Source organism: Ascidiella aspersa, chromosome 6 (genome assembly GCF_963924565.1).
Source record: "Ascidiella aspersa chromosome 6, kaAscAspe10.2, whole genome shotgun sequence".
Classification (NCBI taxonomy): domain Eukaryota; kingdom Metazoa; phylum Chordata; class Ascidiacea; order Phlebobranchia; family Ascidiidae; genus Ascidiella; species Ascidiella aspersa.
Window position 1 is genome coordinate 29,206,329 of NC_139452.1, and position 27,126 is coordinate 29,233,454.

Here is a 27,126-nt window from a genome sequence, read left to right on the forward strand (position 1 = left end):
GCAACCGGTAAGTCATTGTAGATACTTTTTTTAAGCAAAATGCAACAAGACTTTGCCGATTGTGTTTTGTCTATATTGTTTTAACGCACAAATCGTACAAATTGTATAAGTTGTTTTGTATGGTCTTTAAGAAACCTATGCCTAAACTTTGTAAAGTTAAGCTTTTGATTCATATTAGGTTGGGTTTCATAAAATAGGTTTCATAAATTTAAAAGGCGTCCTAATTGCATTCACTTAAAAAAAACTCTTACCTGCTCATTAATATAATGTTTTCATGCGTCATATAAAAAGCCGGCCTGCGCATAACTATAAACCTACACAAGATACATTTAATTAGTTCGACTTTAATACTGTGACATTTTAAATACAACTTTTGTTTAACAACTAATCAGTTTTACTTTTACTCTGCTTTTTTACATTTGTTATAACAGATTGCGCACCTGATCTATCGTCGGTTGGCGACAGCGTGATCACTTTATCGGATGAGTTGAGCGATGCGTATACGGCAGAGGAAAGATGCAAAGAGCTAGGTGGATATTTGACTATCCCGAAAGAAACAAATGTCAATCAAACCCTGATAAACGCATCTAAGCGAAAGTACAATGTTGTAAAACATCCAGGTAGTGTAGTTTGTATGTGTTGCCTATGAGTGTGAAGACATATGAATAGTTATAATATATAAAAATTGGTATTCATGCTGGGGTATATTTTATTAAATTTAACACATAGACTATAATCAGAAGGCTTTAAGCATGTTTCTAAATTTGCCAGAATGCTATGTACCTAAATCTGAAACAGCCTATAATGTGGACATAATTAATACTAATTTAATTGTGTATTTGTAGAGTTTTAAATGAATAACCGGTATATCCAGAAGTCTAACCACACCATAGGCTATAGCTTTGTGAACAGGGTACAGCAGGCAACGGTTCTAAGTCCGTTTCTCGCCGTTCTCCCCTCTCAGTCTATGTAGTTTAGTTGGTAGAGCAACGGTCTTGGAGTTCTTGGGTTCAAATTACACCATAGGCTAGTTTAGAAACGATGTCAAGGATGTTACTTTGCTTCCAACTGGACCGACGGAGTTTATTCGCAGTTTTAAATATTATTTTAGTAACTGGTGTGATGAAGAATGATTCTATTATTTCATTACGAAATACAAAATAATCTGCGCACAAAGGTTCTCAAATTGTGCCGCCCTGGTGCGTCGTTTCACTCGGGCGTCGCACAATGGTTCGGTTTGCATCTTAACTTAATGGCGGTTATCAAATGTTGTTTTCCGATAGTATTATTCCCCATAAGTGCATTTAATACAATTGTATTATTAAATTATGACTGAGCACCAGGTTATTGCTCTCCAAACTGTAATGCAAGCTTTCACTGCTAAAGTATTTTTTCTTATTTTATACGCGAACCTAACTTTGGAAGAATTTGGGTCTTGCAAAAATTTCAATTTTTTACAACATTTTTGGCCAAAACTTAATATATTTTTATTTTTTGACATGTGGCTTATGTGAATCAATAGCCTTCACAAATCGTTTACTTAATTAGTCTTTCTAAGAAACAGGCTAATGCTCTTTGGAGTTCCAATGCAGGGACTTACTCTAATTTGTTTTACAAAAACTAAAAAATAAATAAAAACAATTTGGTTTGCGTTTCACGCGAATAAACCTTACATTACTAATATTTAATCACGATCGCTCCAGACAGAAGGTTTTTTTTAATCAATTGCTTTGTCATGTTACGGTATTATTTAACTTGGTGTCGTAAAAAAACAATATTTTTATCGGTGCACCACAAGCCTCAAAACTTTTCCAAGGGAATGGCAAAAGAAAAAAGTTTGAGAATCACTGTGCTAGCAATTATCGCTTTTTTACTTATAGATACAAAAACTCGGCGAGTTTGGATATATTACAACATGACTCAGACTAATCATTACAAATATTCGTTGTCTTCAAACGAGGCTTCACCTTGGGTTAGCCCCAAAGATGACGATGATTTGTGGTATATCGACCTTTACAGCTCGTGAGTATTTCAATGTTTATTGAGAAAACAAAAATATAAAACAAACTGCAAATTTTTTCTGTTTTCTCCAGGTCTAGCTTTTCTACAGCTTCTATTCCTATTCGCTTCTGTAGGCATGACACAGATGAAAGGTGGTTTGTTGAGGTTAACGAGAATTGCACCATTGGTGGGTCATCATATAAAGTTTATTTTGATGACCGGAATTAAAACGATCCGCTATTTAGATTCGTCGGAAGAGTTCGTGTTATATGGACTTAAATCACCAGATTCAGGTTCTAAAGCTATTTATGCTTACAACGAAGGTGCAGACGCTTTGTCGACCAGATTGACTGATGTTAAGGACGACATTCACAATGGCTTTAATAACTTAAATGGAACGTTTTATGTACCAGGTATTTAATGTTTGTTTTTTTTAGATTATTTAAATAAAATAAAAAAGTCAAATAAAAGAGTTATCATTGTTGCCTTTTAAATCGGACTTGAGCTGATTAAATTCCAACCCGGTGGTCCATTTTGAAAAATTACTCCCTTTGGTAAATACAACTGTCGTGTGACTTGCGTCCCTCTGAGTTATTAAATAATTATCTAAATCAATTCGATAATAAAAAATATAAGTTCATTTGGTTTAAGTTAGGAGACATTGCACATTGAGCAATTTTCCATACTCGTGCATTGGGTTTCATCAAGCTGATGTTGACATTGTGAGGCCAATTATAAGGCTGCACAAAAACACACAAAAAAGTTCGCGCAAAGCACAAAATTATTTAACGCGTTTATCTTGTTTCAAATGCTGTAATACGCAATACAACGATCAAATTGCAAAACATTGTAGATAGTATAAGTCCATCCGCGCGAGCTTTTTTGCAACTAAGAAAAACTTAAAAGAAAGAAAATACGTCGGTTAAGAGTGATATACTTAATGTGTATGCCAAACCTGAATTGAATATAATTGCATTTAATGTTTATTTTTAATAGACAGAACACATTTAGCACAAATGTACTTATTTAGCATAAATGTCGTTTGAGGGAGGGCTGGTCTGGTGCCAATTCCCTTTCAACAATTTGAAACTTAGTATTTAAACACACCTACATCGGTCGAAAAAAAAGGAGCAAATAGTACAAAATCAAAGGAGCCCAAATACCAATAAACTTTTAAAAGTGACTATATAAGACTTGCAAATCTAATCATGAACCGTAAATAGATTTATGGCTAATTTCGATGTAAAGCATTGTATGGGACAGCATGAAAGCAAAATAAACACCAACTACCATGCAAAAAATAAGTAGTGAAGTAGCGCTCGCCTAAGAGTTGGAACACAAGGAGAGCGTATTAAATCTTCTTTAACGTGTGTTTACCATCGAAAATAAACAAAAATGATACACAACCTTGCACTAGAAGTTTATAATGCAAAGTTAACAAATCCGTTTTACGAGAGACATTTGAATATCGAAACTGCCATAGTAACATACTTAGTCTGGGAAACGCTGGGTATTTAAAAGCTAAGTATGATATATATGTGATAAACTTTTTATCCGTCTCTTTGTGTGTTAAAGCAACCGACATGTCGTTATAATGCATCCCCCCTGAAGAGAGGCCACAGGTTCATGGCATTGAGCGTAAATTCCAATAATAAGTCTGTTGTGTTTTATTTGCCGTGCTCAGCCATGTGTAGCTCGTTCTTTCCCCAACAAAAACGTGTACATATTGATAAATTGTGTGTTTTTCAGTACGCAAACGCTTTTTATCAGGTAATATTTCTATAACGATGCTACGCTATATGGCTTAGGGTTAGGCCCTACACGTGTTAGGTCAAATCTATGTATTATTGCAACCAAAGTATTCGGTTAGTGAACTCCAACAAAAATATTGTAGAACAGCATGGTAACGATAGCCTACTAAAGGTTGCCCACAAAAATACAATTTAACGTCTTAGCGTAAGTAAAACTTAGTCAAAAAATGCGGAGCAACTTAATAACACTTAACGTAACATATCAAAACCTTTTAAACAAAATTAGCGATAGTTCGCCGCAATGATATAACATCATATGTAATAATATAATAGGCTACAGCGTTATGGCTTCTTACATTTTTAACCACGCAAATATATTGTAAAGTTTAATTATTCAATCGACAAACGCAATTAGGTTAACTAAATGCACACATAAAATAAAAACAACATTTTATAATTTACCCTCAACAATTCGCCATAACCTTCCGATACGCACGAGTTTATTTGATGCAAAACGATTTTACAAATCTAGTGTTATTTTTATTGTTTAAAGATATTTCACGAGTTTGGATCTACTACAACAAGTATGACACTAGTCTTTACAAATATTCGTTATCTTCAAACGAGACTTCACCTTGGGTTAGTCCCCAACATCTCGGACATTTGTGGTATATCGACCTTTACAACTCGTGAGTACTTTGCATTAACCCATTGGAGCTCAAATTTTGTTGGAATTTTGTATATATAACTAAAATTTAAATTGTTGCCCAATGGTTAAAATGTGTGTTTACCCGTTGAACATTTCAGTTCAACAATCTCCAACTCTATCCCCATTAATTTCTGCAAAGCGGGAAGTGTACCATATGAAAAGTGGAGTGTTGGTGTAAACGGAACCTGTGATGGAGGTGGTGAGTTAACAATTCAAAAACTTGTTTTTATGATTGGTAACGTTATATTGAGAGACTTAGTCCAACTGCCTATGGATATAGGTTGGACGAAACAGTTCGTATTAAACGGAATTGAATCACCAACGCCAGGTTACAAAGCTATTTACGCTTACGATAAGGGCACAGCACTGTGGTCAATGAGATTGACTGATGTTAAGGATGACAACTACAATGGTTTCAACAACAAGAAAGGAACGTTTTATGTAGCAGGTATTTTTGTTATAAACAGTTAGGAATTCGACAAGTCTCACTTTAACTTGTTTGTTAACTTATGGTGGTGGTGCCACGCCACATAGTAAGTGGGAGTAGTTGGTCGCAACACACAGACCTACTTTCTGAAAACAATGATGGGTAGTATGGAGTTTTAATAAACTGTGCCCATAATAAACATGGTATTAGCCAAACATTGTTTTTGTTTGTGTATTCAAGCAGTACACTGCACACAGTGGATGTAAACCTCCTGTAAACCGACTACCTTATAGTCTCTAGTACTAGTCGGACGTGCGCATACAAGAATTTTGAAACTGTTAAGACAGCAAACTATAAATCGTTTTGATGGAAGAGCATTTGGTTGATTATTCTATAGTCACGTAATATTGTTAGCGAGTTGATTGTAACCCTATGAGTGGATTGTTGTGCTTTTACCCTACAGCCTGCAATCCACTCATAACGTCAAACGGCAAACCTATTCGGGGCTATTGAAAAACAACAATTTAAGGTTTCACCTATATTTAACGAGTCTCAAAAACCATGTCGGAAAACCGCAGTTTGTTTACGCTTGCCATATAACACGTTCAAACAAAATGAGGTTTTCAATAAAACAATAGTCTTCCAATATATAGCCGTTTCACAAAACATTGATATTTTTTTCTGACGATCTTTTTTTCTAAGGTTTTCTAACAAATTCACAATCTCAGCTTATTTTCGCTACACTGTAAATATTCCGCCCTAAACACATTGGTTCAAATGAATATAATTTAAGGCAAGTTTTATTAAAAACATTGTCATTTATTTAACGACACTGCGCGAATTATTGCGTTATGTGTCCTTGTTGCAAACACGATATTAGTGCCACTGGCCATTTGACCTGAAGTAGTCCGGATTCACCCAATTCTTTAAGGCAGTGCAGTGTGCCTCAAGGGACTCTCCTGGTAAAAAAAACCCTTTATAATCTGGTAAAATGATCTCATAAGGGCACGTGGCCATGCGAACTGTGTAGTGTCCCTAAACAAAAATCCACACATTCTACTGAGAAAAGCAACAAAAGTTATCCCAAACAAATATATGTTTTGTCTGCAGATACCCAGCGAGTTTGGATTTATTACAACAACGACACGAATAATCTTTACAAATATTCGTTATCTTCAAACGAGGCGTCACCTTGGGTTAGTCCTCGACATCTCGGACATTTATGGTATATCGACCTTTACACTTTGTAAGTACTTGTATTGATTTATAATAATGGCTTGTATGTGACTGTTCACGGGCGTTTCAGGTATACAGAATCAGCTATTCCAATTCGCTTTTGCAAGTCGAGAAATTTAGAGGTAGATAAGTGGCTTGTTGCGGTGGGCAAATCCTGCCACCCTGGTGAGTTTTAAGTTATGGTTATCTGATTCTTTATAAATAAAATAAAATTCCTGTAGATTGGCCTGAAGATTTTATGTCATATGGACTTGCATCACAAGAAGAAGGTTACAAAGCTATTTTTGCTTATGATGAGGGCAATGCACCTGGTAGATCCTATTCAATGAGATTGACTGATGTTAAGGGTGACAACTACAATGGTTTTTACAACTTTAAAGGAACATTTTATGCACCAGGTAAAAACGTCTAATAAAGTTCAACTATGTAAAAACAGAAAGTTTCCTTTTTTCCAACACTTTTATTGTCCCTCTAGCATCGTACTATTATTGTCGTTGAAACAAATGTTTACAAAGCAATGTTTATAGCTTACTATGAAGCGACTATATATAATCGCTTGTGTTACTATCTATGGATACTGCCAGAAAGTGCTTTTCTGATATGTTTTACGTCTAGCAAGCGACGTTTTTATCGGAGCTCGGTATAACGTCACAACCCAACAATGGAAATGGAGCGATGGTAAAAATGCTACAGAGTTTACAGATGTTGGCCACAAGGAATGCCAACAAAAAGTTTGGGATTATCGATTTAACGAAATTTTAAACAGAAATTGCTTTAACAAAACGTACTACTCCTGTCAGTTCAAAGGTGAGAAAAAATGATATTACCTAAACACATCAATTTGTAACGCTTTTTAGTTTTCAGCTGAATTTAAGGTTGAGAAAATTGAATGCAATTCCACCGCCCTTAATATAAGTTGGAATGTGTTACCCCTAGCGATCAAATTTGGAAAAGATTTTCAGGTTTGACTCAAATTTCAACTACACTTCTATAAACAAACTGTATAAAACGTGTCTTAAAAAACACTTTAGGTTAAAGTCTTTGTAAATGGAAGTAACTCGTTAGACGAGATGATCAGCGATCAATCATTCACCATTCTTGGCGGATTTCTTCCGCGTTCGACGTATGACATAAGGGTAAGTCTGCAAAGAAAGCAGTAGATTTTAAAACTTTTTTCTCGTGGTTTACTCGTTGGTTAAAAGTGACCAAACCAAATATTACCGTACAATGTCACTGGATAGGATTACACTATACAGCGAAAATATCAATGGTGAAATTTATTGCAAAAAATATGAAATATTGCTTTACCAAGAAGAAATTCAGAAAGTGTTTGGGTATATACGCTCGATTTCTGTCGATCCTGTTGATTCTAGCCTGGCTTGCCTGCATCATTGATCGACAGATTCGGTTAGTCTGCGATGACTTTACCATTGATACGTGAGCCATAAATCGCTTAAGAAGGGCTAGATCACAGTTGTTGTTGTACACGTATGTGTGTGTATCTTTTAAATAATGCTATATGACTTTGTCAAACAGCTTTTCCCTAGAATACTTTGGTTTCGCCCAACTTTTATAAGCAAGGCTACAACTTAAGATCGATACATTTTTAGTACTTAAGTAAATAGACGTTGCACGATATGCCAGGTATAACAAATTAACTGTCTTTACAAACCGTTTACAACTTCCGCTAAATTATTAAAGTCGTCGTGAAACAGTTTTATATTTCACTAACTTACTATAGTTTTAATAAACTACATTTCGTATTTGTTATATCGATTTTAGGAACCTAATTGAAACCCATATACTGCATTAAGAAGTTCCGCCAGTTTCTTTACTTTTAATCAAAGTCTTTAACCTTTGTAGGTCACCGGAAGCTTCGTATGTGGCGACACCGGCAGTTTTACGTCATCAGATGTTCGCACGATGGGTCCCGGTCAACCCAGTGACGTAACTCATCCTTACGTCATCAAATCAGCGGATGAGTGTAACGTTATTTTAGCTAACCCCTTACCTGGGGCATCGTTTGATATAACTGTGAGTTTTACCTTAGTAAAGCTTGATAAGAGTTTTATAATCCACTTTTAGGTATCAATCATTTGTTTTTGATATATAAACCAGAACAGACTAACCCCAAAGCTTATCCTAAGTAAATGACGCGAAGATGATATACGGGGTAGAGCAAGTGATAAATAACACCATAGCCTACTTAACAACTTGAGCCATTCTAAAATACATCATTTTAGTACTAAGATGTCCACAAATATCTTAAAACAACTCCAAAAAATTGAAAACCTTATCATAAGACATCAAGTGCTTTTATCAGTTTGTAGAACGACTGTAGGTTCTAATCTCAATACAAGTTAGTTACATTTTAGTGTTTTTTCGCTTGCACAAAACTATTTAATTTCGTCTCGCCCTCATAAGGATCCCTGGTTTATAAATCCCCTCACAGTTTGTAAAAGTAAAACTTGCTAATTGGTCTTTTCTGTTTTGCAGATTTCTGCAAACAACCTCACTGGGGAAGTGTTTAATTCCACCTCATACTGCAACATCGACATTTGCCACATTCCATTTCTAGTAACGGATTATCCCCAAGGAACAAAACTTGAATTTACCGTAAGAATTTGCTTAAGACATTGGCATTAGGGTTGCTTTAAAATTTTTGCTACAGAAAAGGGTGACTATGTCTGGATTAAACTATTAGGAATAACACCTCTTTTGTCCCAATAAATTACTTTATATCTGCACCGTAAAACACCTTAAACCTTAATGTTAAGTTGTTTGTTCTAATCATTAAAACAGTTGTTTAATTCATTACCTTCTTACAAAATATTCTCCTAAACCTTTGTAGGTTAAAACTAAAAATTTAAATTTTGTTCCATTGTGAAGGTTAATGCTTCCAATTGCGAAGGATTAACGGAAACGAGAAAAGTGGCCGGTTACTGTGTTGGTCTGGATAACAGCGTGGAACCAGGTGGATTTATATTTATAACTTACATTAATTTTCTTGTTTGAAACATGTGTCTTTATTATCAATAAACCAAGCCAAATAAATCATCGTATAATTTACTAAAACTACTTTTTTCTACAATATCAATAATATTTGTAAAACTGCGTGATTTAGAATGAAATATACTGTACTGAAATGTACCGTAATTAAGAATGTACTGTATTTCTAGCCTGTGGACCAACTCTTATAAGTAGCGGAAACTTGGTTGAAACTCTTTCCAACGATTTCATGACCGCTTTTGAGGCGGCAAGCAAGTGTTCAATGTTTGGTGGAAACCTTACGCAACTCGATGAATCCGATTTAGGCAAAACCTTCTATGAACGACTTACTGAAAAATATCTAGAAGGTAACTATGTGTAAAAGCTGTAATATATTTTTCAAGAATTTAGAAATTATATGGTTAGATTGCCTGACAAATTATTTTACGTGCGAAAATTGAGTAAAATAACCCAATTTTGTTACAAAAATAATAAAGGAAAACACGTGATTTCAACGTTAACTCAATCGTTTTAATATAAGTGACTTACGTTTAGGTTTAAACTAATGCTTAGTCATTTGAACAAAAGAATGAAGTCAAGGCCGGTCATTAGAAAATAGTGACAAAAGTCATAGATTTAAGTCATTACATCACTGACTATTATTAAAAAAGTTTAAGTTAAATAGACGAAAGTTCTCCTGCACCTAATGTTATGTAAGACTAATTTGAACACGTTGTTGTTATTTTAAAGATGTTCAACGAATATGGATTTACCGCAGCAAATCCAGTAATAACCATTACAAGTACTCTTTTACAAATTTAACCGACGATGATTGGGTTGTTCCCGATAAAAGCGAAAGTATTTCGTATTTCGACTTGTACAACAGGTAACATTCAACTTTTACAGCTATATTTTAACATAGGATTCTCTTTGCTGACTTTTAGTTAATTCAGGTTTAAATAACATTTAACCAATGACAGTTTTACATTTCCAAAATCGTTTTGATTTTTAAATAACTTCCCTCATAAATTTGAAACCAACCTTGGTTAATTTTAGTAAAAGTATAAAGTCATTCGATATAGTTTTTCTAATCGGTAAAATTTATATTTGTTTTTTGGTTTGATATTTTATTCGAATTAGCCATAAAAGTTTGGGATTTCTGGTTTCTAACTTTATTACTCTTTGTACTAAATTCGATATAGTTCGGTGATTTTCGTTGTTGTTATTTTATTTACAGACTAAGTGAGATCGTTGATGAAATACACTTTTGTAAAAGTGGCAAGGGCTCCGACGAAAAATGGCTAGTTAACACAACAAGTTGTATTGGTGAAGGTAATCATGCTAGCACAGGCTTTCAAAGTGTACATTACGTGACCTTTTAAACACACCTATTTCCGCCTATTCTTTAGAATGGGAGAGCGGTTTTCAGTTGTTCGGACGGACGACGCAAACTGCTGGATTTAAAAGAGTGTACATGTTCCAGTCTAATACTACTGATTCGGTGAAGCTTAAATACACCGATACAGCTGAAGATGCATTCATCCACATCGGTGATTTTTGGATACCGGGTAAAGAAATATAAAATATCATTTTTGTTAACTATAATTACTCGATTTCACAGGCCTACACTAACAAGGTTATTAACAATTTTCAATATTTTTCAAGTTTTCGGAAAACATTATATAATACCATATTGCCTTCCTATGTGTGATTTTTTGTCTTTATTTAAATGAAAATCGAAAATATTTGATAACAAATGAGCATACTACAATTAACTTTCAAAATATAACATGGTAAACCATATAATCAGAATTTTCTTTCGAATAACAGGATCTGCCTATATCATAATGGTGAAAAACCAACGATTCTGGTTGCACATCAATAATAAACGTTAAACAAAAACAGAACTTGGTAAACCGAAAATCAGTATTTTATATGATAAATATATTTCGCTTGTTTGGATGTCATATATCATCCAAACAAACTGATTTTCGATTTACTAAGTTTTGTAGTTTAGCCTTTATGGTAAACCACAATCAGGTTAATTTAAAATTGTATAGGTGTTTTGCTGTTTATATGGTTATATTAAAAGAAAGCCCTAGCTATACTACAAACTATCAAGTGCTTTTTATTTTTAGACATTAACGTTTACGTGGGCCAAGTAACTGGTACATCAAAGACTAACTCAACCACACGTTTACATTATGGAAATGGTTGGGAAAAGGTGGATGACGTTTCAGACGGACTTCCCTCTTATTACGCTTGCTCTGTTTCCCGTAAGTTTTTAGTGAAAGGTGGTTAGAAAATATTTGTCCCGAATTTTTAAACGACAGCAATTCACAACAAAATAACAGAACAACGACTTATTTAATACTTTTAAACCCAATGGTACTGATATAAAGGCAAAAAAAATTTTAGTAATCATTCTTTAGATTTATATTTCTTAAATGCTTTTCATTTAGTAATGGTATAAACTTGAAGTAATATTGTTGTTTAGCGGGCATAAACCTCCAGCACGTTCCATGTGACTCATCTACAGTGCAAGTTAAATGGAGCAACAACCTTCTAAACCTCGATTTTCCAGTTGACGATCTTACATTTGAGGTATGAAGTACATTCAGCATTTTGCTTGAACTTTAGTTTAATCTGTGATTTAATTTGTGTTCAGGTTAGCCTGTTGACTGACGAAAGGTATGTCAACGTTTCATATCAAGCACTTAACTCTAATATCACCAATCTGGAATCAAGAAATAACTACACCACTACGGTAAGTTTTTATTTTAACTTAGATTAAATATTTAACTGGAAGATCATAGCAATGGTCCCAGATAACAGTAATTGAAATAAAACTTTATCAAGATATTTCACGTTCTTTGAAAATACTGACAATGCCATTTAGCCCAATACAAAAAATGTAGAAATTTACTGCTTAGTTAAAATGTGTCTAAATATTTCTTATTAGTAAATAATATACAGAGAATAACTCAAATTAGAGTCCTGGCCGCCAATCAAATAAAGTCAAAACAGGTAATTATCCAAAAAATTACAATAAGTTCCGCTGCACATTGTTTGACAATCACTGCTACTGCTATGAAAAATTGACCAAAACACGAAGTTGTAATTAAATGAGAGAAACCTTTAGTTCCGACCTAAAAAAAAGTAAACTTTGCTTGCCAGAAATGGAATACCTGGATTTACAGCTCTATTCTTCTTCTAAATGTACTAGCTTAAGTTTATCAAAGATGGCTGTACAAATTCATCTATATATGATTTTATGTTTGTAAATTTATCTTGTAGGTAACGATTGCATCCAAAGGCTGTACTGGTCTTACACTAGAAGACGAAATACAATACGAAACTGGTCTTGGTAGTCCTGATGAAGTCATATCAGCTTACATCAGTACTTCGGAAACCAAAGTTTACATCAACGTTCCCGAGTTCATCGATAAATCGCATTATGACGATCGCTTTTATGAGGTAAGAGCTGGAATGTGCACATTTTTTATTTTGCATTTATTTGAGCGTAACTATTTAGCTTCATCTAGAACTGCCAACTTGCGCAGCCGTTTGTATCTGATTAACTTGCGTTTTGTTAAGATATCGACAAGCCAGAATATGACTTATAATATGAATTCTACGGGTGGGAATGGTATACAACAGTTTCGTATTGACGCGCAATATATGCCTGAGGGGGAGGAAACAAATTTTACGGTAAGTAAAATCATTACGCATTCAAGGATTTAAACGCATTTTTGGATTAATACTGACTGTTAATTATGTTGTTTTTAATTCACGTGTTTTATAGGGTATTTGTACTTGTAAATCATTTACCTTTGCCTCAACTAAACAAAACCAGTCGGTCGATAAAATAGTCGCCGAATTGTTGTAGGTCGTGAGTTCAAATCTCACCAATGGCAAATCGTTTCAGGCCAACAACTCAAATTTACCTAAGCCCTTGTAATTAAATGATTTAGGTTATTCCCCAAAAGCCGCCATACCAAGTTATTTCCTATAGGCAGGGCGGCTTATGAACCAACTAATCCAACTTAAACTTAATTCACGGGCTATGTACAGCTCAAAGCCTTTTTTACCCGTTTTGTCTTGTTACAGATAAAGTGTTTTACTTGTGAGGGCTCAAGTGCTACTAACAGCGTTGCCGGCTCGTATTCTGCGAAAAGTGAAGAGATACCTGAAGGTAAAATAAATCTATAAGTCAGAGCTATATATGTTTACCTTGCGGTCGTAACTAAAGATCACAAATGTATAAAGAAACAACTGGAAAAAACCTCAAAGCTCTATATTAATTCAAAGTGTTTCATTTTTGTATTGCAAAAAATACTAATAGTCAGTTTACCTTCTTATACAAATTCCTTTGTAGTGACTCGAGCGCGAAATGACCCTTTGAAGATTTTCATTATTAGTTAAATCAATAATAGTTAACATTAAACAGTTAAGGAGTGATTCTTATTATTAGTTAACCTAACATGACAACATGCTTAATAAATCAAACATGTATTAATGTTCATGGAACACGTGTGTATATTTACCTAAATATAAAAAATAGACGTTAGACATATAATATGGAATGTTACAGTTGTCTTACCACTACAGTATCCACTTTCAAAACCTTTATTTGACAATTATTAAAAAAAAATAGATAGACTTAAATTTTACTAAGCTTTCGCTTTAATGTTGTTTGTAGAATGGCTTTTTGTACTTTACTTTTGCAATATCTTGTGTTTTACAGTTTGTAGCACAACATTGATTGCAGCAAACGAACGAATACTAACTTTATCTGACGATATAGGCAGCTTATCTGATGCTGATTTGTCTTGCAGCCGGTTAGGAGGAGAAATAGCGATTATTAATGAGGAACAAATAAACGAAATTCTTGCTCCTAACTTGAACGATAAGTATTTACAAGGTATATTATGTTTTGGCTTTTGCAAACATTCATACACAATAACTATAATATATGAGCGATTATCCAAGATAATTGTGATGCTACCATCATTTATTTACAGATTTGTTACGAGTTTATATGATTGAAAATAGCAGTTCAATCAGCTATTCTTTATTTCCTTCTACCGGGATAAAAAGTGAAACAAGTTTGCACCAAATTGACTTTTACAATCGGTGGGTGGAATTTTATTTACGTGTGGCGTAATAAACAACATCACATGTCGCTTTGACTTGGTGTAATTACTTTCCATATCAACGACAACACATTTAATGTTACTTCATGTAGTTAAATACACTTTACGGCTATTTATGATAGCAGATCAGATGACGAATAATATAATTTGTTTGCTTATGCTTAAAGTCTATTTGCCATGGTTAATTACAATGTTCTATGCTTGTAGCAATGAATAGCTGTTGTTTTGATTTACCGTTATTTAAAAATTCTGCAGAATACCCAGTAATGTGTTAACGTATTCCCTCCCGGACTCCCATGAATCTGTTAATTGGTGAGCTGCATTAAACAGAAATCCAGTTAACATACACGGTGTGCGTTTTTTCTGTCAGCACTATGCGCGACCAGGCAAGTCCCAAAATGTTTCCGATTGGATTTTGCGAAGCTTTTCAGCGTTTGTCTGATTCCATTACTTGATTTAGGTTACCGCACACATAAAATGAGATTAGTACAAACAATACTTTTATAAATAAAAGGATTAGCCAATTTTATTTGTCGCCTTCCGCGAATACAATTTAATGCATTTTTTGCACCGGTTGAGATTGAGTTGAGTTACTTCAAATCATGACCTCACGTATCTGGCGTCAAATTATGATATCCTACTTTAAATCACCCTGGAATTCTTTAGTAAACCTTTAAAATTTCCGAACCTATGTGTGATTTGCCAAGAGCAAACAATGGCTTTAGCGAGTTTGCCAAAATTGCTAAAGCATTTTATGAGGTTTAAACGTTTGCGCTGTTTGTACAGCTTACAGTGACTTATGAAATTTAGCAGGGAATGTTGTTACAATGTTAACTTGGGCAATGTTCCGAATAAAGCACTTTCATAAACTGTTTTATTCTTGGGTACACTATGTACGAATGTGTAATGTAGCTTGATAATAAATTGCAAAGCCAAAAAGGTCGAGTAAATCGACAGCATCTTGATTAAGACGTTTCGATACGAGCTTGTATCATTTTTAGTTAATATGACTGAGAAGCAATTCAAGCATCACTTATAAGAGATGGGACGCAATTGTTATCAGTCTGAGTTTCGAAAGTAGGAGCATAATTGTTAGATATAATAAATATTTTATTTGTTTCAGGCAGGAGAAGTCAACTCATCAAGTGACTTTTTGCGATGCAATTAATGCGACGTTGAACAAATGGCAAGTTGGGCTTACGTCTTGTGGAACAGAAGGTATATTTTACATTTATTGTTCCTTGGTTATGATTATGACTACACGCAACTGAGTAATTACTGAAGCCAGCAATTCCTTAAGTATTCGGTGTATAAACAATCCAAAATGTTTTTTTATTTCCGAAAAACCAAAAACATTTTTAAAATTTTCCGGTTATTTAAGCCATTTCAAAAAAGCTTTTGATATGACATTAGTTTTTCTGATTTCTTGCATCAATTTTACTGCTTTTCCCAACTCCAGTCACTACATGTATTTACGATGCCAGATAAACACTCAAACAAATCACAATTAATAACAAATAGAAGCTAGGTTAAACATATAGTTGTTTCAAGTTGCCAAACGTTTTCTTATTCATTCGTGGTTAATGCCTAAAATGCTTGCACTCTCTTGTTTAATATATTGTGCATTTTGCTGCCTCCTTGTAACTTCGTTTTGTCGTAATTATGTTTTCAGGTTGGAAAGAAGTCTTCGCTTTGTTTGCAAGTAATACTTCACAACCAGGTTACATTCCTATCTACATTTTTACATCCGATGAAGATTTTTCGTCCAAACTGAGCAGAAACAACACGACCGACGGAAAATTCGATAAATTAGATGGAACATTTTACGTACCTGGTAAAAAATGATATTTAAATTATGTATCCATCGAACAATAATTTCCCCTTAAAAAAACTCTTCAAGTATTAAAAGTTGTCAATCTGTACTGTTTTTTTTATGTACTATTTATTTCCAAAATAGTTTTGTGGCATGTTGTTTTTCCTTTATGGTTTTGATTTTTTATCTTTGGAGAAAAGTCTTATACAACAAAATCTGTTTAACTATGTGTTAAACGCACTATATTTATTTATTTCCAAAACCAACGTTTTACATACTAAATGTTTTGAAAATATTGTTCAAAACAAAATTTATTTTCAAAACATTTTTTTCACATTACCATAGTTTGTTATCTGTCTATATAGCGCACTATGTATTTTAACTTTAAAGTAATTTTATCTACATTCAGACTATATTTAAAATATTAGTTATATTTACAACATAATATGCCAATTTACTTTATTACAAAAAATACATTTTTAGGTTAAAAGTAATAAACTTTTCATGTTTAGCAAGATAAACAGTATGGGCAACCGTATATTTTGTTCTTCCAGAGTTCAACCTATTTGTTTATAATGAATTCAGCGACGACTGCCAAGTGATTCGATATGGCGACGGTTGGAAACCAGCTTTAGTACTTTGCCAAGATAAAGAGGCTTACTATAGCTGCCAAGTAAAATGTGAGTGTCCAGTTTCTTTACTTTTCATCTACTTAGAAAACATTTCGCAGCTGATTGCGTAAGCGTTCAACAAAAATTATTTTGGTGTTCTATGTTACGTATTCAAGTTTTTAATGTAGAACATCTCGCTCGACAGCCGGTTTGTCTGATTTAAAGGTTATTCGATCAAAAGACAAATTGAATTTTAATATTAACAAGCTTTTTTAATTTTAATCTAATCTAGCAGGGTTCGGATTTACAATATAACATACATTTTATTTGAAGGTACCACCTAATTGTAGAATATACATATAAAATTTGCTGCTAAATAACTTTTGGCTGATCCCTTATGTCTAACGAATATCCAAAAAGTAAATATATGTATTTCTAATCAATACGTATGTCCAAACTTAATAACAACATTAACGTGTTTTTCAGTTTCCCCGATAATTGAACCAGTTGAGTGCGACTCTTCAAAGCTGATAGTATCCTGGTCCACGATGCTCAGCGGAATTGAAAATTTAAATATAAGTGTACGACATTACATTATAAATGTATTATAATTATGATATAGTTATTAACGAAATAATTTGGGTAAAACGTACATTTTATTCCTACAAATACAAGGTTAGACAACACTACTTAATTTCACAAAGTTTTAAAGTTTGAAGCGGTTTGGTGAAACGAAATAGTATTGGTAATATTTTGGTTTTCAGAAATGTTGAACTCTGAAGTTTTTCGATAAGCAGATAACTCTAACCTATGTGAAGCATTTATTCTCAGCCACCGTCCTTACTTAAACATATTTTTACCTTTGGTGCTGATATTTTATTCTGAATTCTTACTTTTTAGGTTGAAGTTAGTGGCGATGGTTTTCTAACAGAAGTTACTAACCACGACACATTAAGCATGGTTATCGATGGTTTAGAACAACGCAAGCACTACAGCATTAACGTATGTTTATAAAGTACTATGCTTTCCCATTTCGTAATATTGCCGTTTGGAATTAATATGTTTACGTTAGATTCTGTTATATCGCTCATTAGGGTTTTACAAGGTATTTTCGTCGTATAATACGCACACATATATGTGTTCAACAACCGTGATCTCTAGGCCTTTTAAAGCAGCTCTTTGACCAACGATAACGGCTTACGTATTATTAGTACAACAAAAGCCATAGCAGACTCACCGAATCATTCTTGTTTCTCTACTTGTTTCCCTTTAAGCCTGTGTAGCTCAGTTGGTAGAGCGACGGTCCCGGTATGACCGAGGTCGTGAGTTCGAACCTCACTGAAGGCTATAGTTATTTTTCTAACCTGGCTTGCTTGCATCATTGATCGACAGATTCGGTTAGTCTGCGATTGCTTTCGGTGCACAATTATAACTATGATTACGGATTTTCTTATATAGATAACAGCGCACCTCCGAGGTTGTTTTGAACATTCACTGCACTCAACTGTAAGCCAGACGACGAGCTACGGCTTGGCAGACCCTGTTACAAACGCAAGAGTGGAACAATTTCAAAGTGTTTGTACAGTTATTATGCCACCAGATGAAACTGGTCATTTGATTAACTATGAGGTAAGCTGAAGCGTCCAAATATGTGACATTGTTAGTATAGATTCGATAGCGTATTTTCGTTAACAATTTCTATGTAAACTCAACTACGAATTTATATTGTGCAAATATTTTTCCTTAATTGGTGTCATTATTTGTAAAGTTTTTAACCTTGTTTACCACAATACGTTACACTCTGACTTATAAACAGGTATCAGGTAACATAAGGCTATATTTTCGCTGACTAAAGCCTTTGTACAAACATAAATTAGGTTTCCTAATGATAAAGAAGTTTATAACCAAACCTATAGTCTTGGCATTTCGTCGTGTGACCCTTTTCTTAGTTAACAGCAGCGGATTTGAACACAGTTGTGGCAATACAATCTCTGCGAAACATTTTACTACAAGTGTCACTTGGATGCCCATATTAATTTTTGGTTTGAACAGATTTCAGCCGAAAGTTCCCTAAACTCAACTTACCATGAATACGAACTTCCAACGGATGGATCAGACGCTGTGCTCCAACTCAACATTTCCATGGAATTCCACGGCAATAATGAGCGTATAGACTTGAGCGTAAGTATTGCCACATGGACCTCCACCTAAAAAGTTTCCATTTTAGTGCAAAACGAAAATGGGCCTAATTAGTGATATTTCCAGATTCGGGCTACAACTTGCCAAGGGACAAATGAATGGGTAAAAGTCGAAGGATTTTGCACTTCACCACAAGGTTAGATATCATTACACAATTAACAAAATCAAACTTTAAAATAATTGATTTAAATTTCGTAACAATAATTTTGACGATGTTTTGCTACGTATAACTTCTTCATAAGTTTTCAATATTTCAAAATACAACTGTGAATAGCATAGAAATTAAATTTGCTTAAATTATAAAATAAAATCAAGAAAACGCACAAAATTTGTAATGATGAAAATTTCACTGATCTTGCAAAATAAAATCAACTTCAAGCGTCGTCTACACAATTCTTAAAAGATAAACCTTCTTAAAACTGGATTAAATTGAATAATACGTGTTGTTAGCTCTCAGTTTTCAACTAAGGTTTCAAACGAGCTGACGATTCTGTTAAGTTTCAAGTGAAACATTCAGATACCAATTTATTTGTCTGTCATTTGCTGTCCCGATTCAAGATCACACAGCAAAATATTTATTTGGCGTTTGTGTTTTCAGTTTCCAGCCCACTTGGTGTCATAGTTGGATCTGTATGTGCGGTTCTAGCTGCTGCTGCATTTTGTGTTGGAGGGTTTGTCTACTACAAACGGTACGCAATTAAGTGTTGTATTACTACTTTTCGCTTTAACATATCTCTAAATGTTATAATTCGCAGACGCGGCAATTTTAAACACGTGGAAGCAACCATAAGTCCAACTGAACCACGTAAGTTATGAAACATGGTTTATTGGATCACAAGCTAAATACAGTTGCATGTTTTCGAGTACCGCACATAGGCTATTCTGGAGACACTCCAGCAACAACAAAAAACAGCAAAAAATCACTTGATTTGTTTTACGAGTTAAAAAACTTTTTTTCAATATGAACTTAAAAGCTCTATTGCTGTGTTTCGAACTAAACTGTTCAAAATCGATCTTTTAAAACAATATTTCGTCCATGCTGTAAGGAGAATATGGAGTTTGGGTGGGAGTCGAACTCATGACCTTAAACATTTACGACCACTGCTCTATATGCTGAGGTACTATCTAAAAAAGCTTAAAAATCGAAATGTATATATTTTTAAATTATATTTATTATTTTAGAAGATTTATCAACGAATTTTGCAGTTTTATTTCTATTATACATAGTTGATCTAGTTGAGTTAAACACAAATATTTTGTGTGTGCTTTGAAACCTGGTAATTTGTGTTAATTACAGATATTTTTACTTCGACAGTGCAGTAGCAGTAAAAAAATGTTACGTTTGTGAGATTTAAACTCATGCTCGTGGGAATACGCGACCAATGCTATACATTCTTAACTGGATTGATAGAGCGCAGAACGCATATATTTCTAAAACGTTTTCACTATCTTCAAAAATGAATGACACAATTTTACGTTCTCTTGTTTTCTTACTAGTTTATCTAGTTGCTTCAAGTGAAAGCGGAATACAAATTCTTTCTTCATTACAGATCCCATCGACGATATGTTTTCTTATGGTGATATTCCTTTAGCCTCGACTTCTTCAAAAGCTTTGCTGTTTGGAATGTTTCTGACAAGTGCGGAAAATGGATTCAAGGATATTCAAGAGGAGTTCGAGGTAACTTTAGCTTCATCCTAGCTTTAACCTATGTAATTAATCAAGCTTGCATTATATACATTTATACTATTTTTAGTATTATGAGAGCAAGTTGTTTGTTTTTCTTTTCAGAGCATAAAAGAGGAAAGCAAAAAAGCTGGATTTCCAAATGAAGTTTCCCAAAAGTCGGAAAACCTTCCAAAGAACAGATACAAGAATATTTTCCCAAGTATATAAATGGCGGTTTGTTTATAAGTGCATTTTAGTAATGCATTAAAGCAACAAATATACTTCTAGAAATTTTCAAGTTTTTTGAAACTACAATTACTATGATTAACTGTAGCATTAGATACCTAAATACCATTGGTATGGGTAATATCTTGCATATTATTACAGTTATAATAGTTAACTTGTTTTTGCGTGTTATCGTTTTGGACATTTAGTCTATTATGTCAACAGTGGACCACGCCAGAGTAAAGTTAGTTGGAAATCTTGAAAACGACTACATCAATGCATCTTACATCGCGGTAAAATTTATACGATATAATTGTGTATTATTTATTAGTCATTTTTTCATATGGCTTTTTACGCCGCAATGTCACATACCCTAGGACAGGGATGGCGAACCTTTTCATCGCGCGGGTCACAAACACGTCCTTAATCTTTACAAAATGCTCAACTAGGTTATATATTTATCTATTTGCTAATTCTATGCGAAATTTTGCTGATGTGTCGTTTTAAGAGTTATTGTCTGGGTTGGTAATTAAAGGTTTTTGGACGATTTTCAAATTCGAACTCCCACGAATATTAAGAATCTAAATAGTTAATAAATGCTGCAGAATGTTTTATGGGATTACAGTGTTTAGCAGAAAGCTTTTCAGAATGGTTTAACCAGGGTATTCACAATTTTCTGTCTGCGAGCTCTTAATTTCCCGCCACCCTATACGTTTTACAGCGACAAAAAAATGCTTTTAGTTGTCTGCTACTCTGCACGCATTTGTTGAAGTGCAGTTTATGTAGGCCTATACTTGTCACCCTTAAAACACTTTTGCACGACCAACATATTGGACAGCCCTGATTTAAATAGCATAGTGCTATTTAACAAAGAAAAAAAAAAGTTTTTTTTTTACATTTATCTTTTCCTGAAAATAATTGGTAAGATTTCGGTATTTTTTGAGAGACAAGTGGGTCGTAAAAAATCTGTGTTGGGTCACTTCGTGGTTCGCCATCCCTGCCCTAGGATCTATAAACAGGAAAAATATAAGTAATTAAATTGGCAAATTTCAACTAAGTTGCGCAATAAATTTTGCTAAATGCTAGCATTTTTACTTGTCCTCAGTAGCAAATAAATAACATTTATTTTCAATTACCGTGAATACATTTTACCTTTTAACAAAACCTAATCAGTGGAAGAATAAAGTAAACCAAATAATTGGCGAAAAACTTCCAATTACCATGATTACATTTTGACCCGTCATAATAATTTAATTAGAATTGGATTTCATTGTAGTTATTTTTGCCTCCTATTTGTTGCGACGGCGTTAATTGCAAGTTACTTTTTATTTCAGGGCTACAAGAACGATTGTAAATTTATAGCTGCCCAAGGTCCACGACCCACAACGATTGGTGATTTTTGGATGATGATATGGGAGCACAACACGCCAGTCGTTGTGATGTTAACAGGCTTGAAGGAAAATGGGAAGGTAAAAGCTTTGCGCAGAGGCGATATCATAGCCAATGAGGTTTATCCGAGGCGGGATTATTGCTAGTTGAAAAAAATTACTATAACCTTTAATATATATGTATAATTGTATATACAGTATGGTATTATATGTAGTATGTTCTAAGCTCACTGCTTGTTTGGTGTTTTGACCTTTTTCCTGCCAATTAGTTCGTTTTGCAACCTCAGTTGAGTCACTAAAAAAAAATAATAATATAATAGCTGCACTGATGCCGTTTTACAGTGTTAGTTGTATTCATTTTTGTTGTATTAAAAATAAGCTATTGTAAAAAAACACACACTAACAAAGTCTATACTATTGGATCAGATCAAATGCTTCTAAAACTACTTTTAATCCAGTTTTTAAAAAGCTTGTGCTCAAATTACAGTTCTATTTTAAGAAGTAGTAACAGCACTCTGATAATGTTGTTCGTACCTAGTTATTTACCCCCTTTAAATTTCTATTGGTCTAAGGCTTTGCATTAGCCAAGTGCTTTTTTCAGACAAAATGTGAGCAGTACTGGCCGGAACTGGGTTGTAGTACGACTTACGGGAAGCTTAAGATCAATACCTTGGAAGAAAACCACTTCGGTGCAATCGTTCAACGGAAGTTTAGCGTGGCTACGATCGGAGTATGTTAAGTATCGTATTTCTTTTAATTGCAGCCACTTCTCTAAAATGTACCATTTTCAAACTGTCAGAAAAATGTGAGTCATTCCACGTAGGAATAGAAGCACAAATTAAGTTTAGAAAATAAATAGTTTAGTAATTTCCTGTTTGATTTGAGGCTAAAACTTTCCGTTTTTTCTCAGCACCAGCAGTTTTCAACCAGGGTCCGTAAAATCTTCCAATTTTGAATCTTAAATGATTAGGACAAAAACAAAAAATAGTTATGACAAATAAAAATGGTTTGTGGTTTATTTTTGTAATAGGTTCGATCTTTTTGCCTAAAAAATTTGGACTTTTTGAATTAGGGAAATTTACTCTGTACTATAAGAAACATGAAGTATAATTGGGGATACAATAAATTAAAATTTCAGAAGTTTTTAGAAGGTTTGTGACCGATATGTCACAAACCGTGGTGCCTAAAGCCATCAAAAGTGGTGCCTAAAGACAAAGGGTCAGAGTTTTTAACCTTACTACGTTAACCATTACTGTATACCAGGAGCAACGTATGATCACGCAATACAACTACATTGGCTGGCCTGACCACGGAACTCCAATAACCACAACAAGCTTGATACACTTACGAAAAATGGTCGAAGGAAGCCACGACAGACGTAATCCTATCGTAGTTCACTGCAGGTATCCTATATATTTTAAAGTTATACCATATTGACAACCGAATAATATTTTTAACAGAAATTGTCTTCTTATTTAATAAAGGATTAGTTTTTTTCTCGTGTAACTAATTTTATATTTTTTCAATCACATAATTCTTCAATAATAATTTATTTAAAGGAAATAAGATTGAAAAACACGCTTTTTGCTGGCTTATATTTCAATGAATTTAAATTAGATTTCATTTTCACATTTGCGCATGAATTACACCAAAAACAGCAGATTTCTTGAGTCTTCTCGTTTTATGACGTCAATTCATGATGTAATCCCTAAAAAATGCCAGGACGTCCCTGGTCCACGCGAATCAAAAGTATTTCTTTTATTTTTCGCATTGTGCTGTCTAAAGGCCCGCTTACACTACAGCTGCACCGAGCTGAGCAAAGCGTCATTTACATTTAAATTCTATTGTGGCGAGCGTTTCACGCTTTGCTAAACTCAAGCCCCGTGCAGCAGCTGCAGCTAGCTTAAAAATACGCTTTGGAGCGATTTTCACGCTTTGCTAAACCCAAGCCCAGTGCAGCTATAGAAACACATTACGTTTGGAGTGATTTTTACGCCATGCTCGGCTCAGCGCAGCTGTAGTGAAAACAATTTCACGCCCAGCGCAGCTAAGTGCAGCTGTAGTGTAAACGGGCCTTAACGCTACTTTTATACTAAGTATGTAAAATAATTGTTTTTCTTGGTGCAAATTTTTGAGATGCAAATAATTCAGTGTTACATAGCTATTACCGGGGATATTTTTGATGGGGGTTGAAATAAAAAAAACATATGGCAAAGTAATGTTAAAATGTTATCACAATACACAAAGTCCAACCTAAGTGTATTAAAGTAAACATCATTCATTCCAAATTTAAATGCTTCATTGCCTAAATCAACTCTAGAAAAGCATACTTTAAACTCCTAAACAGTAAAACTGTGAAAATATACTAATGTTTCTTTTAGCGCCGGAGTTGGCAGAACTGGAACGTACATTGCAATGGACGTTTTATTCGATCGAGCAGATAACGACGAAAAAGTAAACTTTAAGAAGATGGTTTTGAAAATGAGGGAAAATAGATCTGAAATGGTCCAAACTTGGGTGGGTAAACTAGTAAAAACTAATGGTATAAATTCGTATTATTAAAAAAAAATCCAACCTGTTGTGTTATACAGCTTATCATTTTTGTGCGTAGAAACAATACGCCCTGGTTAAACGACTTGTCTTGGAGTACATATCCCTGCCTGATTCTGACAAGAAAATCGCCAAACTGCAAAGAATGACAAACGCCCAAATGTAAGAACTTATGTTGCGAAATTTAATACACTTGTTTTATTGTTCATTATCTCAAACATAAGTGTATATATGCATTTATGTAAGATATTTTGAGAGACCAAAATGGTTTTGAAATATCGCCAAAGTTATATCCTACTTGCGTAACTGCATCAGAATCTTACCAGTACATAAAAAATATTACCGATTCCTCAAATTTCTTCACAGTTTTTCTTCGTTTTTAATATGTATATATTCTAATGAATGCAAATTCTACCTGACTCTTCTGAAGAAGGTGAACTGACATAGTTTAGTGCTGGACTGGGTCCAGTTTTGAGACGCCCAACGAAATGAGTTGTTATTTTTTTAATTTGATAGCCCATACTTCGGCGCAACACGAACACGAAATTATTAACCAACAACACCGAAAGACGAGCCAAAGGCGATTTACACGCCCAAATGCACATTTTTAAGTTCCCCAAAGCCTTGTCTTAACTTTTAAGTTTATTACTAAGCAAAATAAACACTTGAGTTATGTGTAGAAAGCAACTGGCTGACCAGGAATTCGAGACCCTTAATGCATGGAGATATGGTGACCAATGGATTCCAGGACAACCTTCTCTTAAAACGTGTAAGTGAAAATGTTAATTTAACTTAGTAAACTGCGCTTTTTTAATACATTTTGACGTCGCCTTAATGTTAATTATAATGTTGGTATTAAGTCTGGTTGTTTAATGTTTTTTTACAGATGAATCTAACCTTGTCAAGATTTGGTCTGAAACCAAACAAAAAATTGTTGAAATGAATGCTTCGTACATTGAGGTAAATAAGAGTACAGACGTTTTGTTTGCATACAAGATAATACAAACATCATTCAGAAAGGTTATAATATGCAATTAACAACATTGTAATAGTCCAGGTTTCTTTTAGGCAGCTAACAACCATTTATCTTTGTGCATAGCCATACTTCCTCTTTTTAAAGCCGAATATTGCTCGGAGGTTCGCACAAAAGACAACATAGCGAAAAAGCGTAACACAGTCGGTTCACTTTTGCTATATTTACATTGATAAATTACATATCTTGCGCATAAAAGGACACAATTCCCGGATGTTTTGCACGGTTCATCGTTGGACATCCCAAAGAGTAACTGCTTGGGGGATAAATACACGATATTCGTAGTTTCATATTTAACCATGCGCTCACGTTTTCCCAGTATAAACACGTGATATATAGTTTCCGTAACCTTTATACAGAAAGTACGGACATTTGATTCTATTTTATCAAACGAATAAAGAGAATCATTTGTGATAAATGCGCACAAGTTAAACTTAATCTGAAAGCTTCTTAGTTTCTTTTCCAAGGCAGACGTGCACTCTCGTAACTTAGGGTCCGGTGCCATTCTAATTGATTAAATATATTTTTTAGGATCTTAAGTTTGGCGGTAACTTTATCGCTACCCAGTGTCCAGTTGCTGGCGAGGAAGAAGAATTTTGGCAAATGTTGTCGATCAGAAGAGCAAGTGTTCTGGTGTGTCTTGATGAAAACGTGAGTAATTAACACCACACCATGCAATCTATAAGCACTAAAAACTAGTAAAATATCTGAAATTTCAATATATCACTCAAAAACTAATGTGAACTTCACCTCGTTCACCGATAAGTCTTTGCAAATCTTGTTAATTCATCGCAAGACCCCAGCACAACTATCGTTTGGTGGAAGTCAAACCAACTCATTTTCTGCAATAGTCTAATATTAAACCGAGATGTAACTTTTTATACCTGTTTTTAACTGTCTAAATAGTTTATCCTCTTTTTGTATACATTTTATATATACATTTTTTCTCTTTATGTATACGTCATTTGGGTGACAATTTTGTGTGAAAACTGAAAGCAGTGTGGTTACATTATTTGTTTGACTTCGTTTATTTTTGCCACCGTTAAATAGGGAAGAGTGAACGTGCTTCACCACAGGCTAGTTTTAAGAATAGATTGCAGCAGGTAACAGTGCATCGTTGGCTTCGACTTAGTCGAAGCTAAGTTGGCAGGGCGACATACACAGAAAAGTTGAACTGCTCGAAAATCTTTAAAGGATGTTTTAGCTAATCTAGCCGAATATATATCCTATGACCCATGTATTTACTGATTTTCTCTTTCAGGCGTCGCTACACCTCGGTGGTTCTACCCAGCAATATGGTGACGTCACACTTGGTCTCAGCAACTTTCAGAAAGACGGTTTACTGAGCACACAAGATGTCGCCATTGCTTCCG

The 27,126-nt window shown here is 34.2% G+C and overlaps 1 non-coding gene and 1 pseudogene across 1 annotated transcript; both read left to right on the forward strand.

Moving 5' to 3' along the window:
* The first annotated feature begins 17,965 nt into the window (after positions 1–17,965).
* On the forward strand, positions 17,966–18,039 carry Trnat-ggu (transfer RNA threonine (anticodon GGU)). Its single transcript has one exon. It is a non-coding gene; the product is annotated as a tRNA-Thr (tRNA).
* Positions 18,040–22,256: 4,217 nt separating this feature from the next.
* LOC146141175 (U4 spliceosomal RNA) lies at positions 22,257–22,375 on the forward strand (annotated as a pseudogene).
* Positions 22,376–27,126: the final 4,751 nt, after the last annotated feature.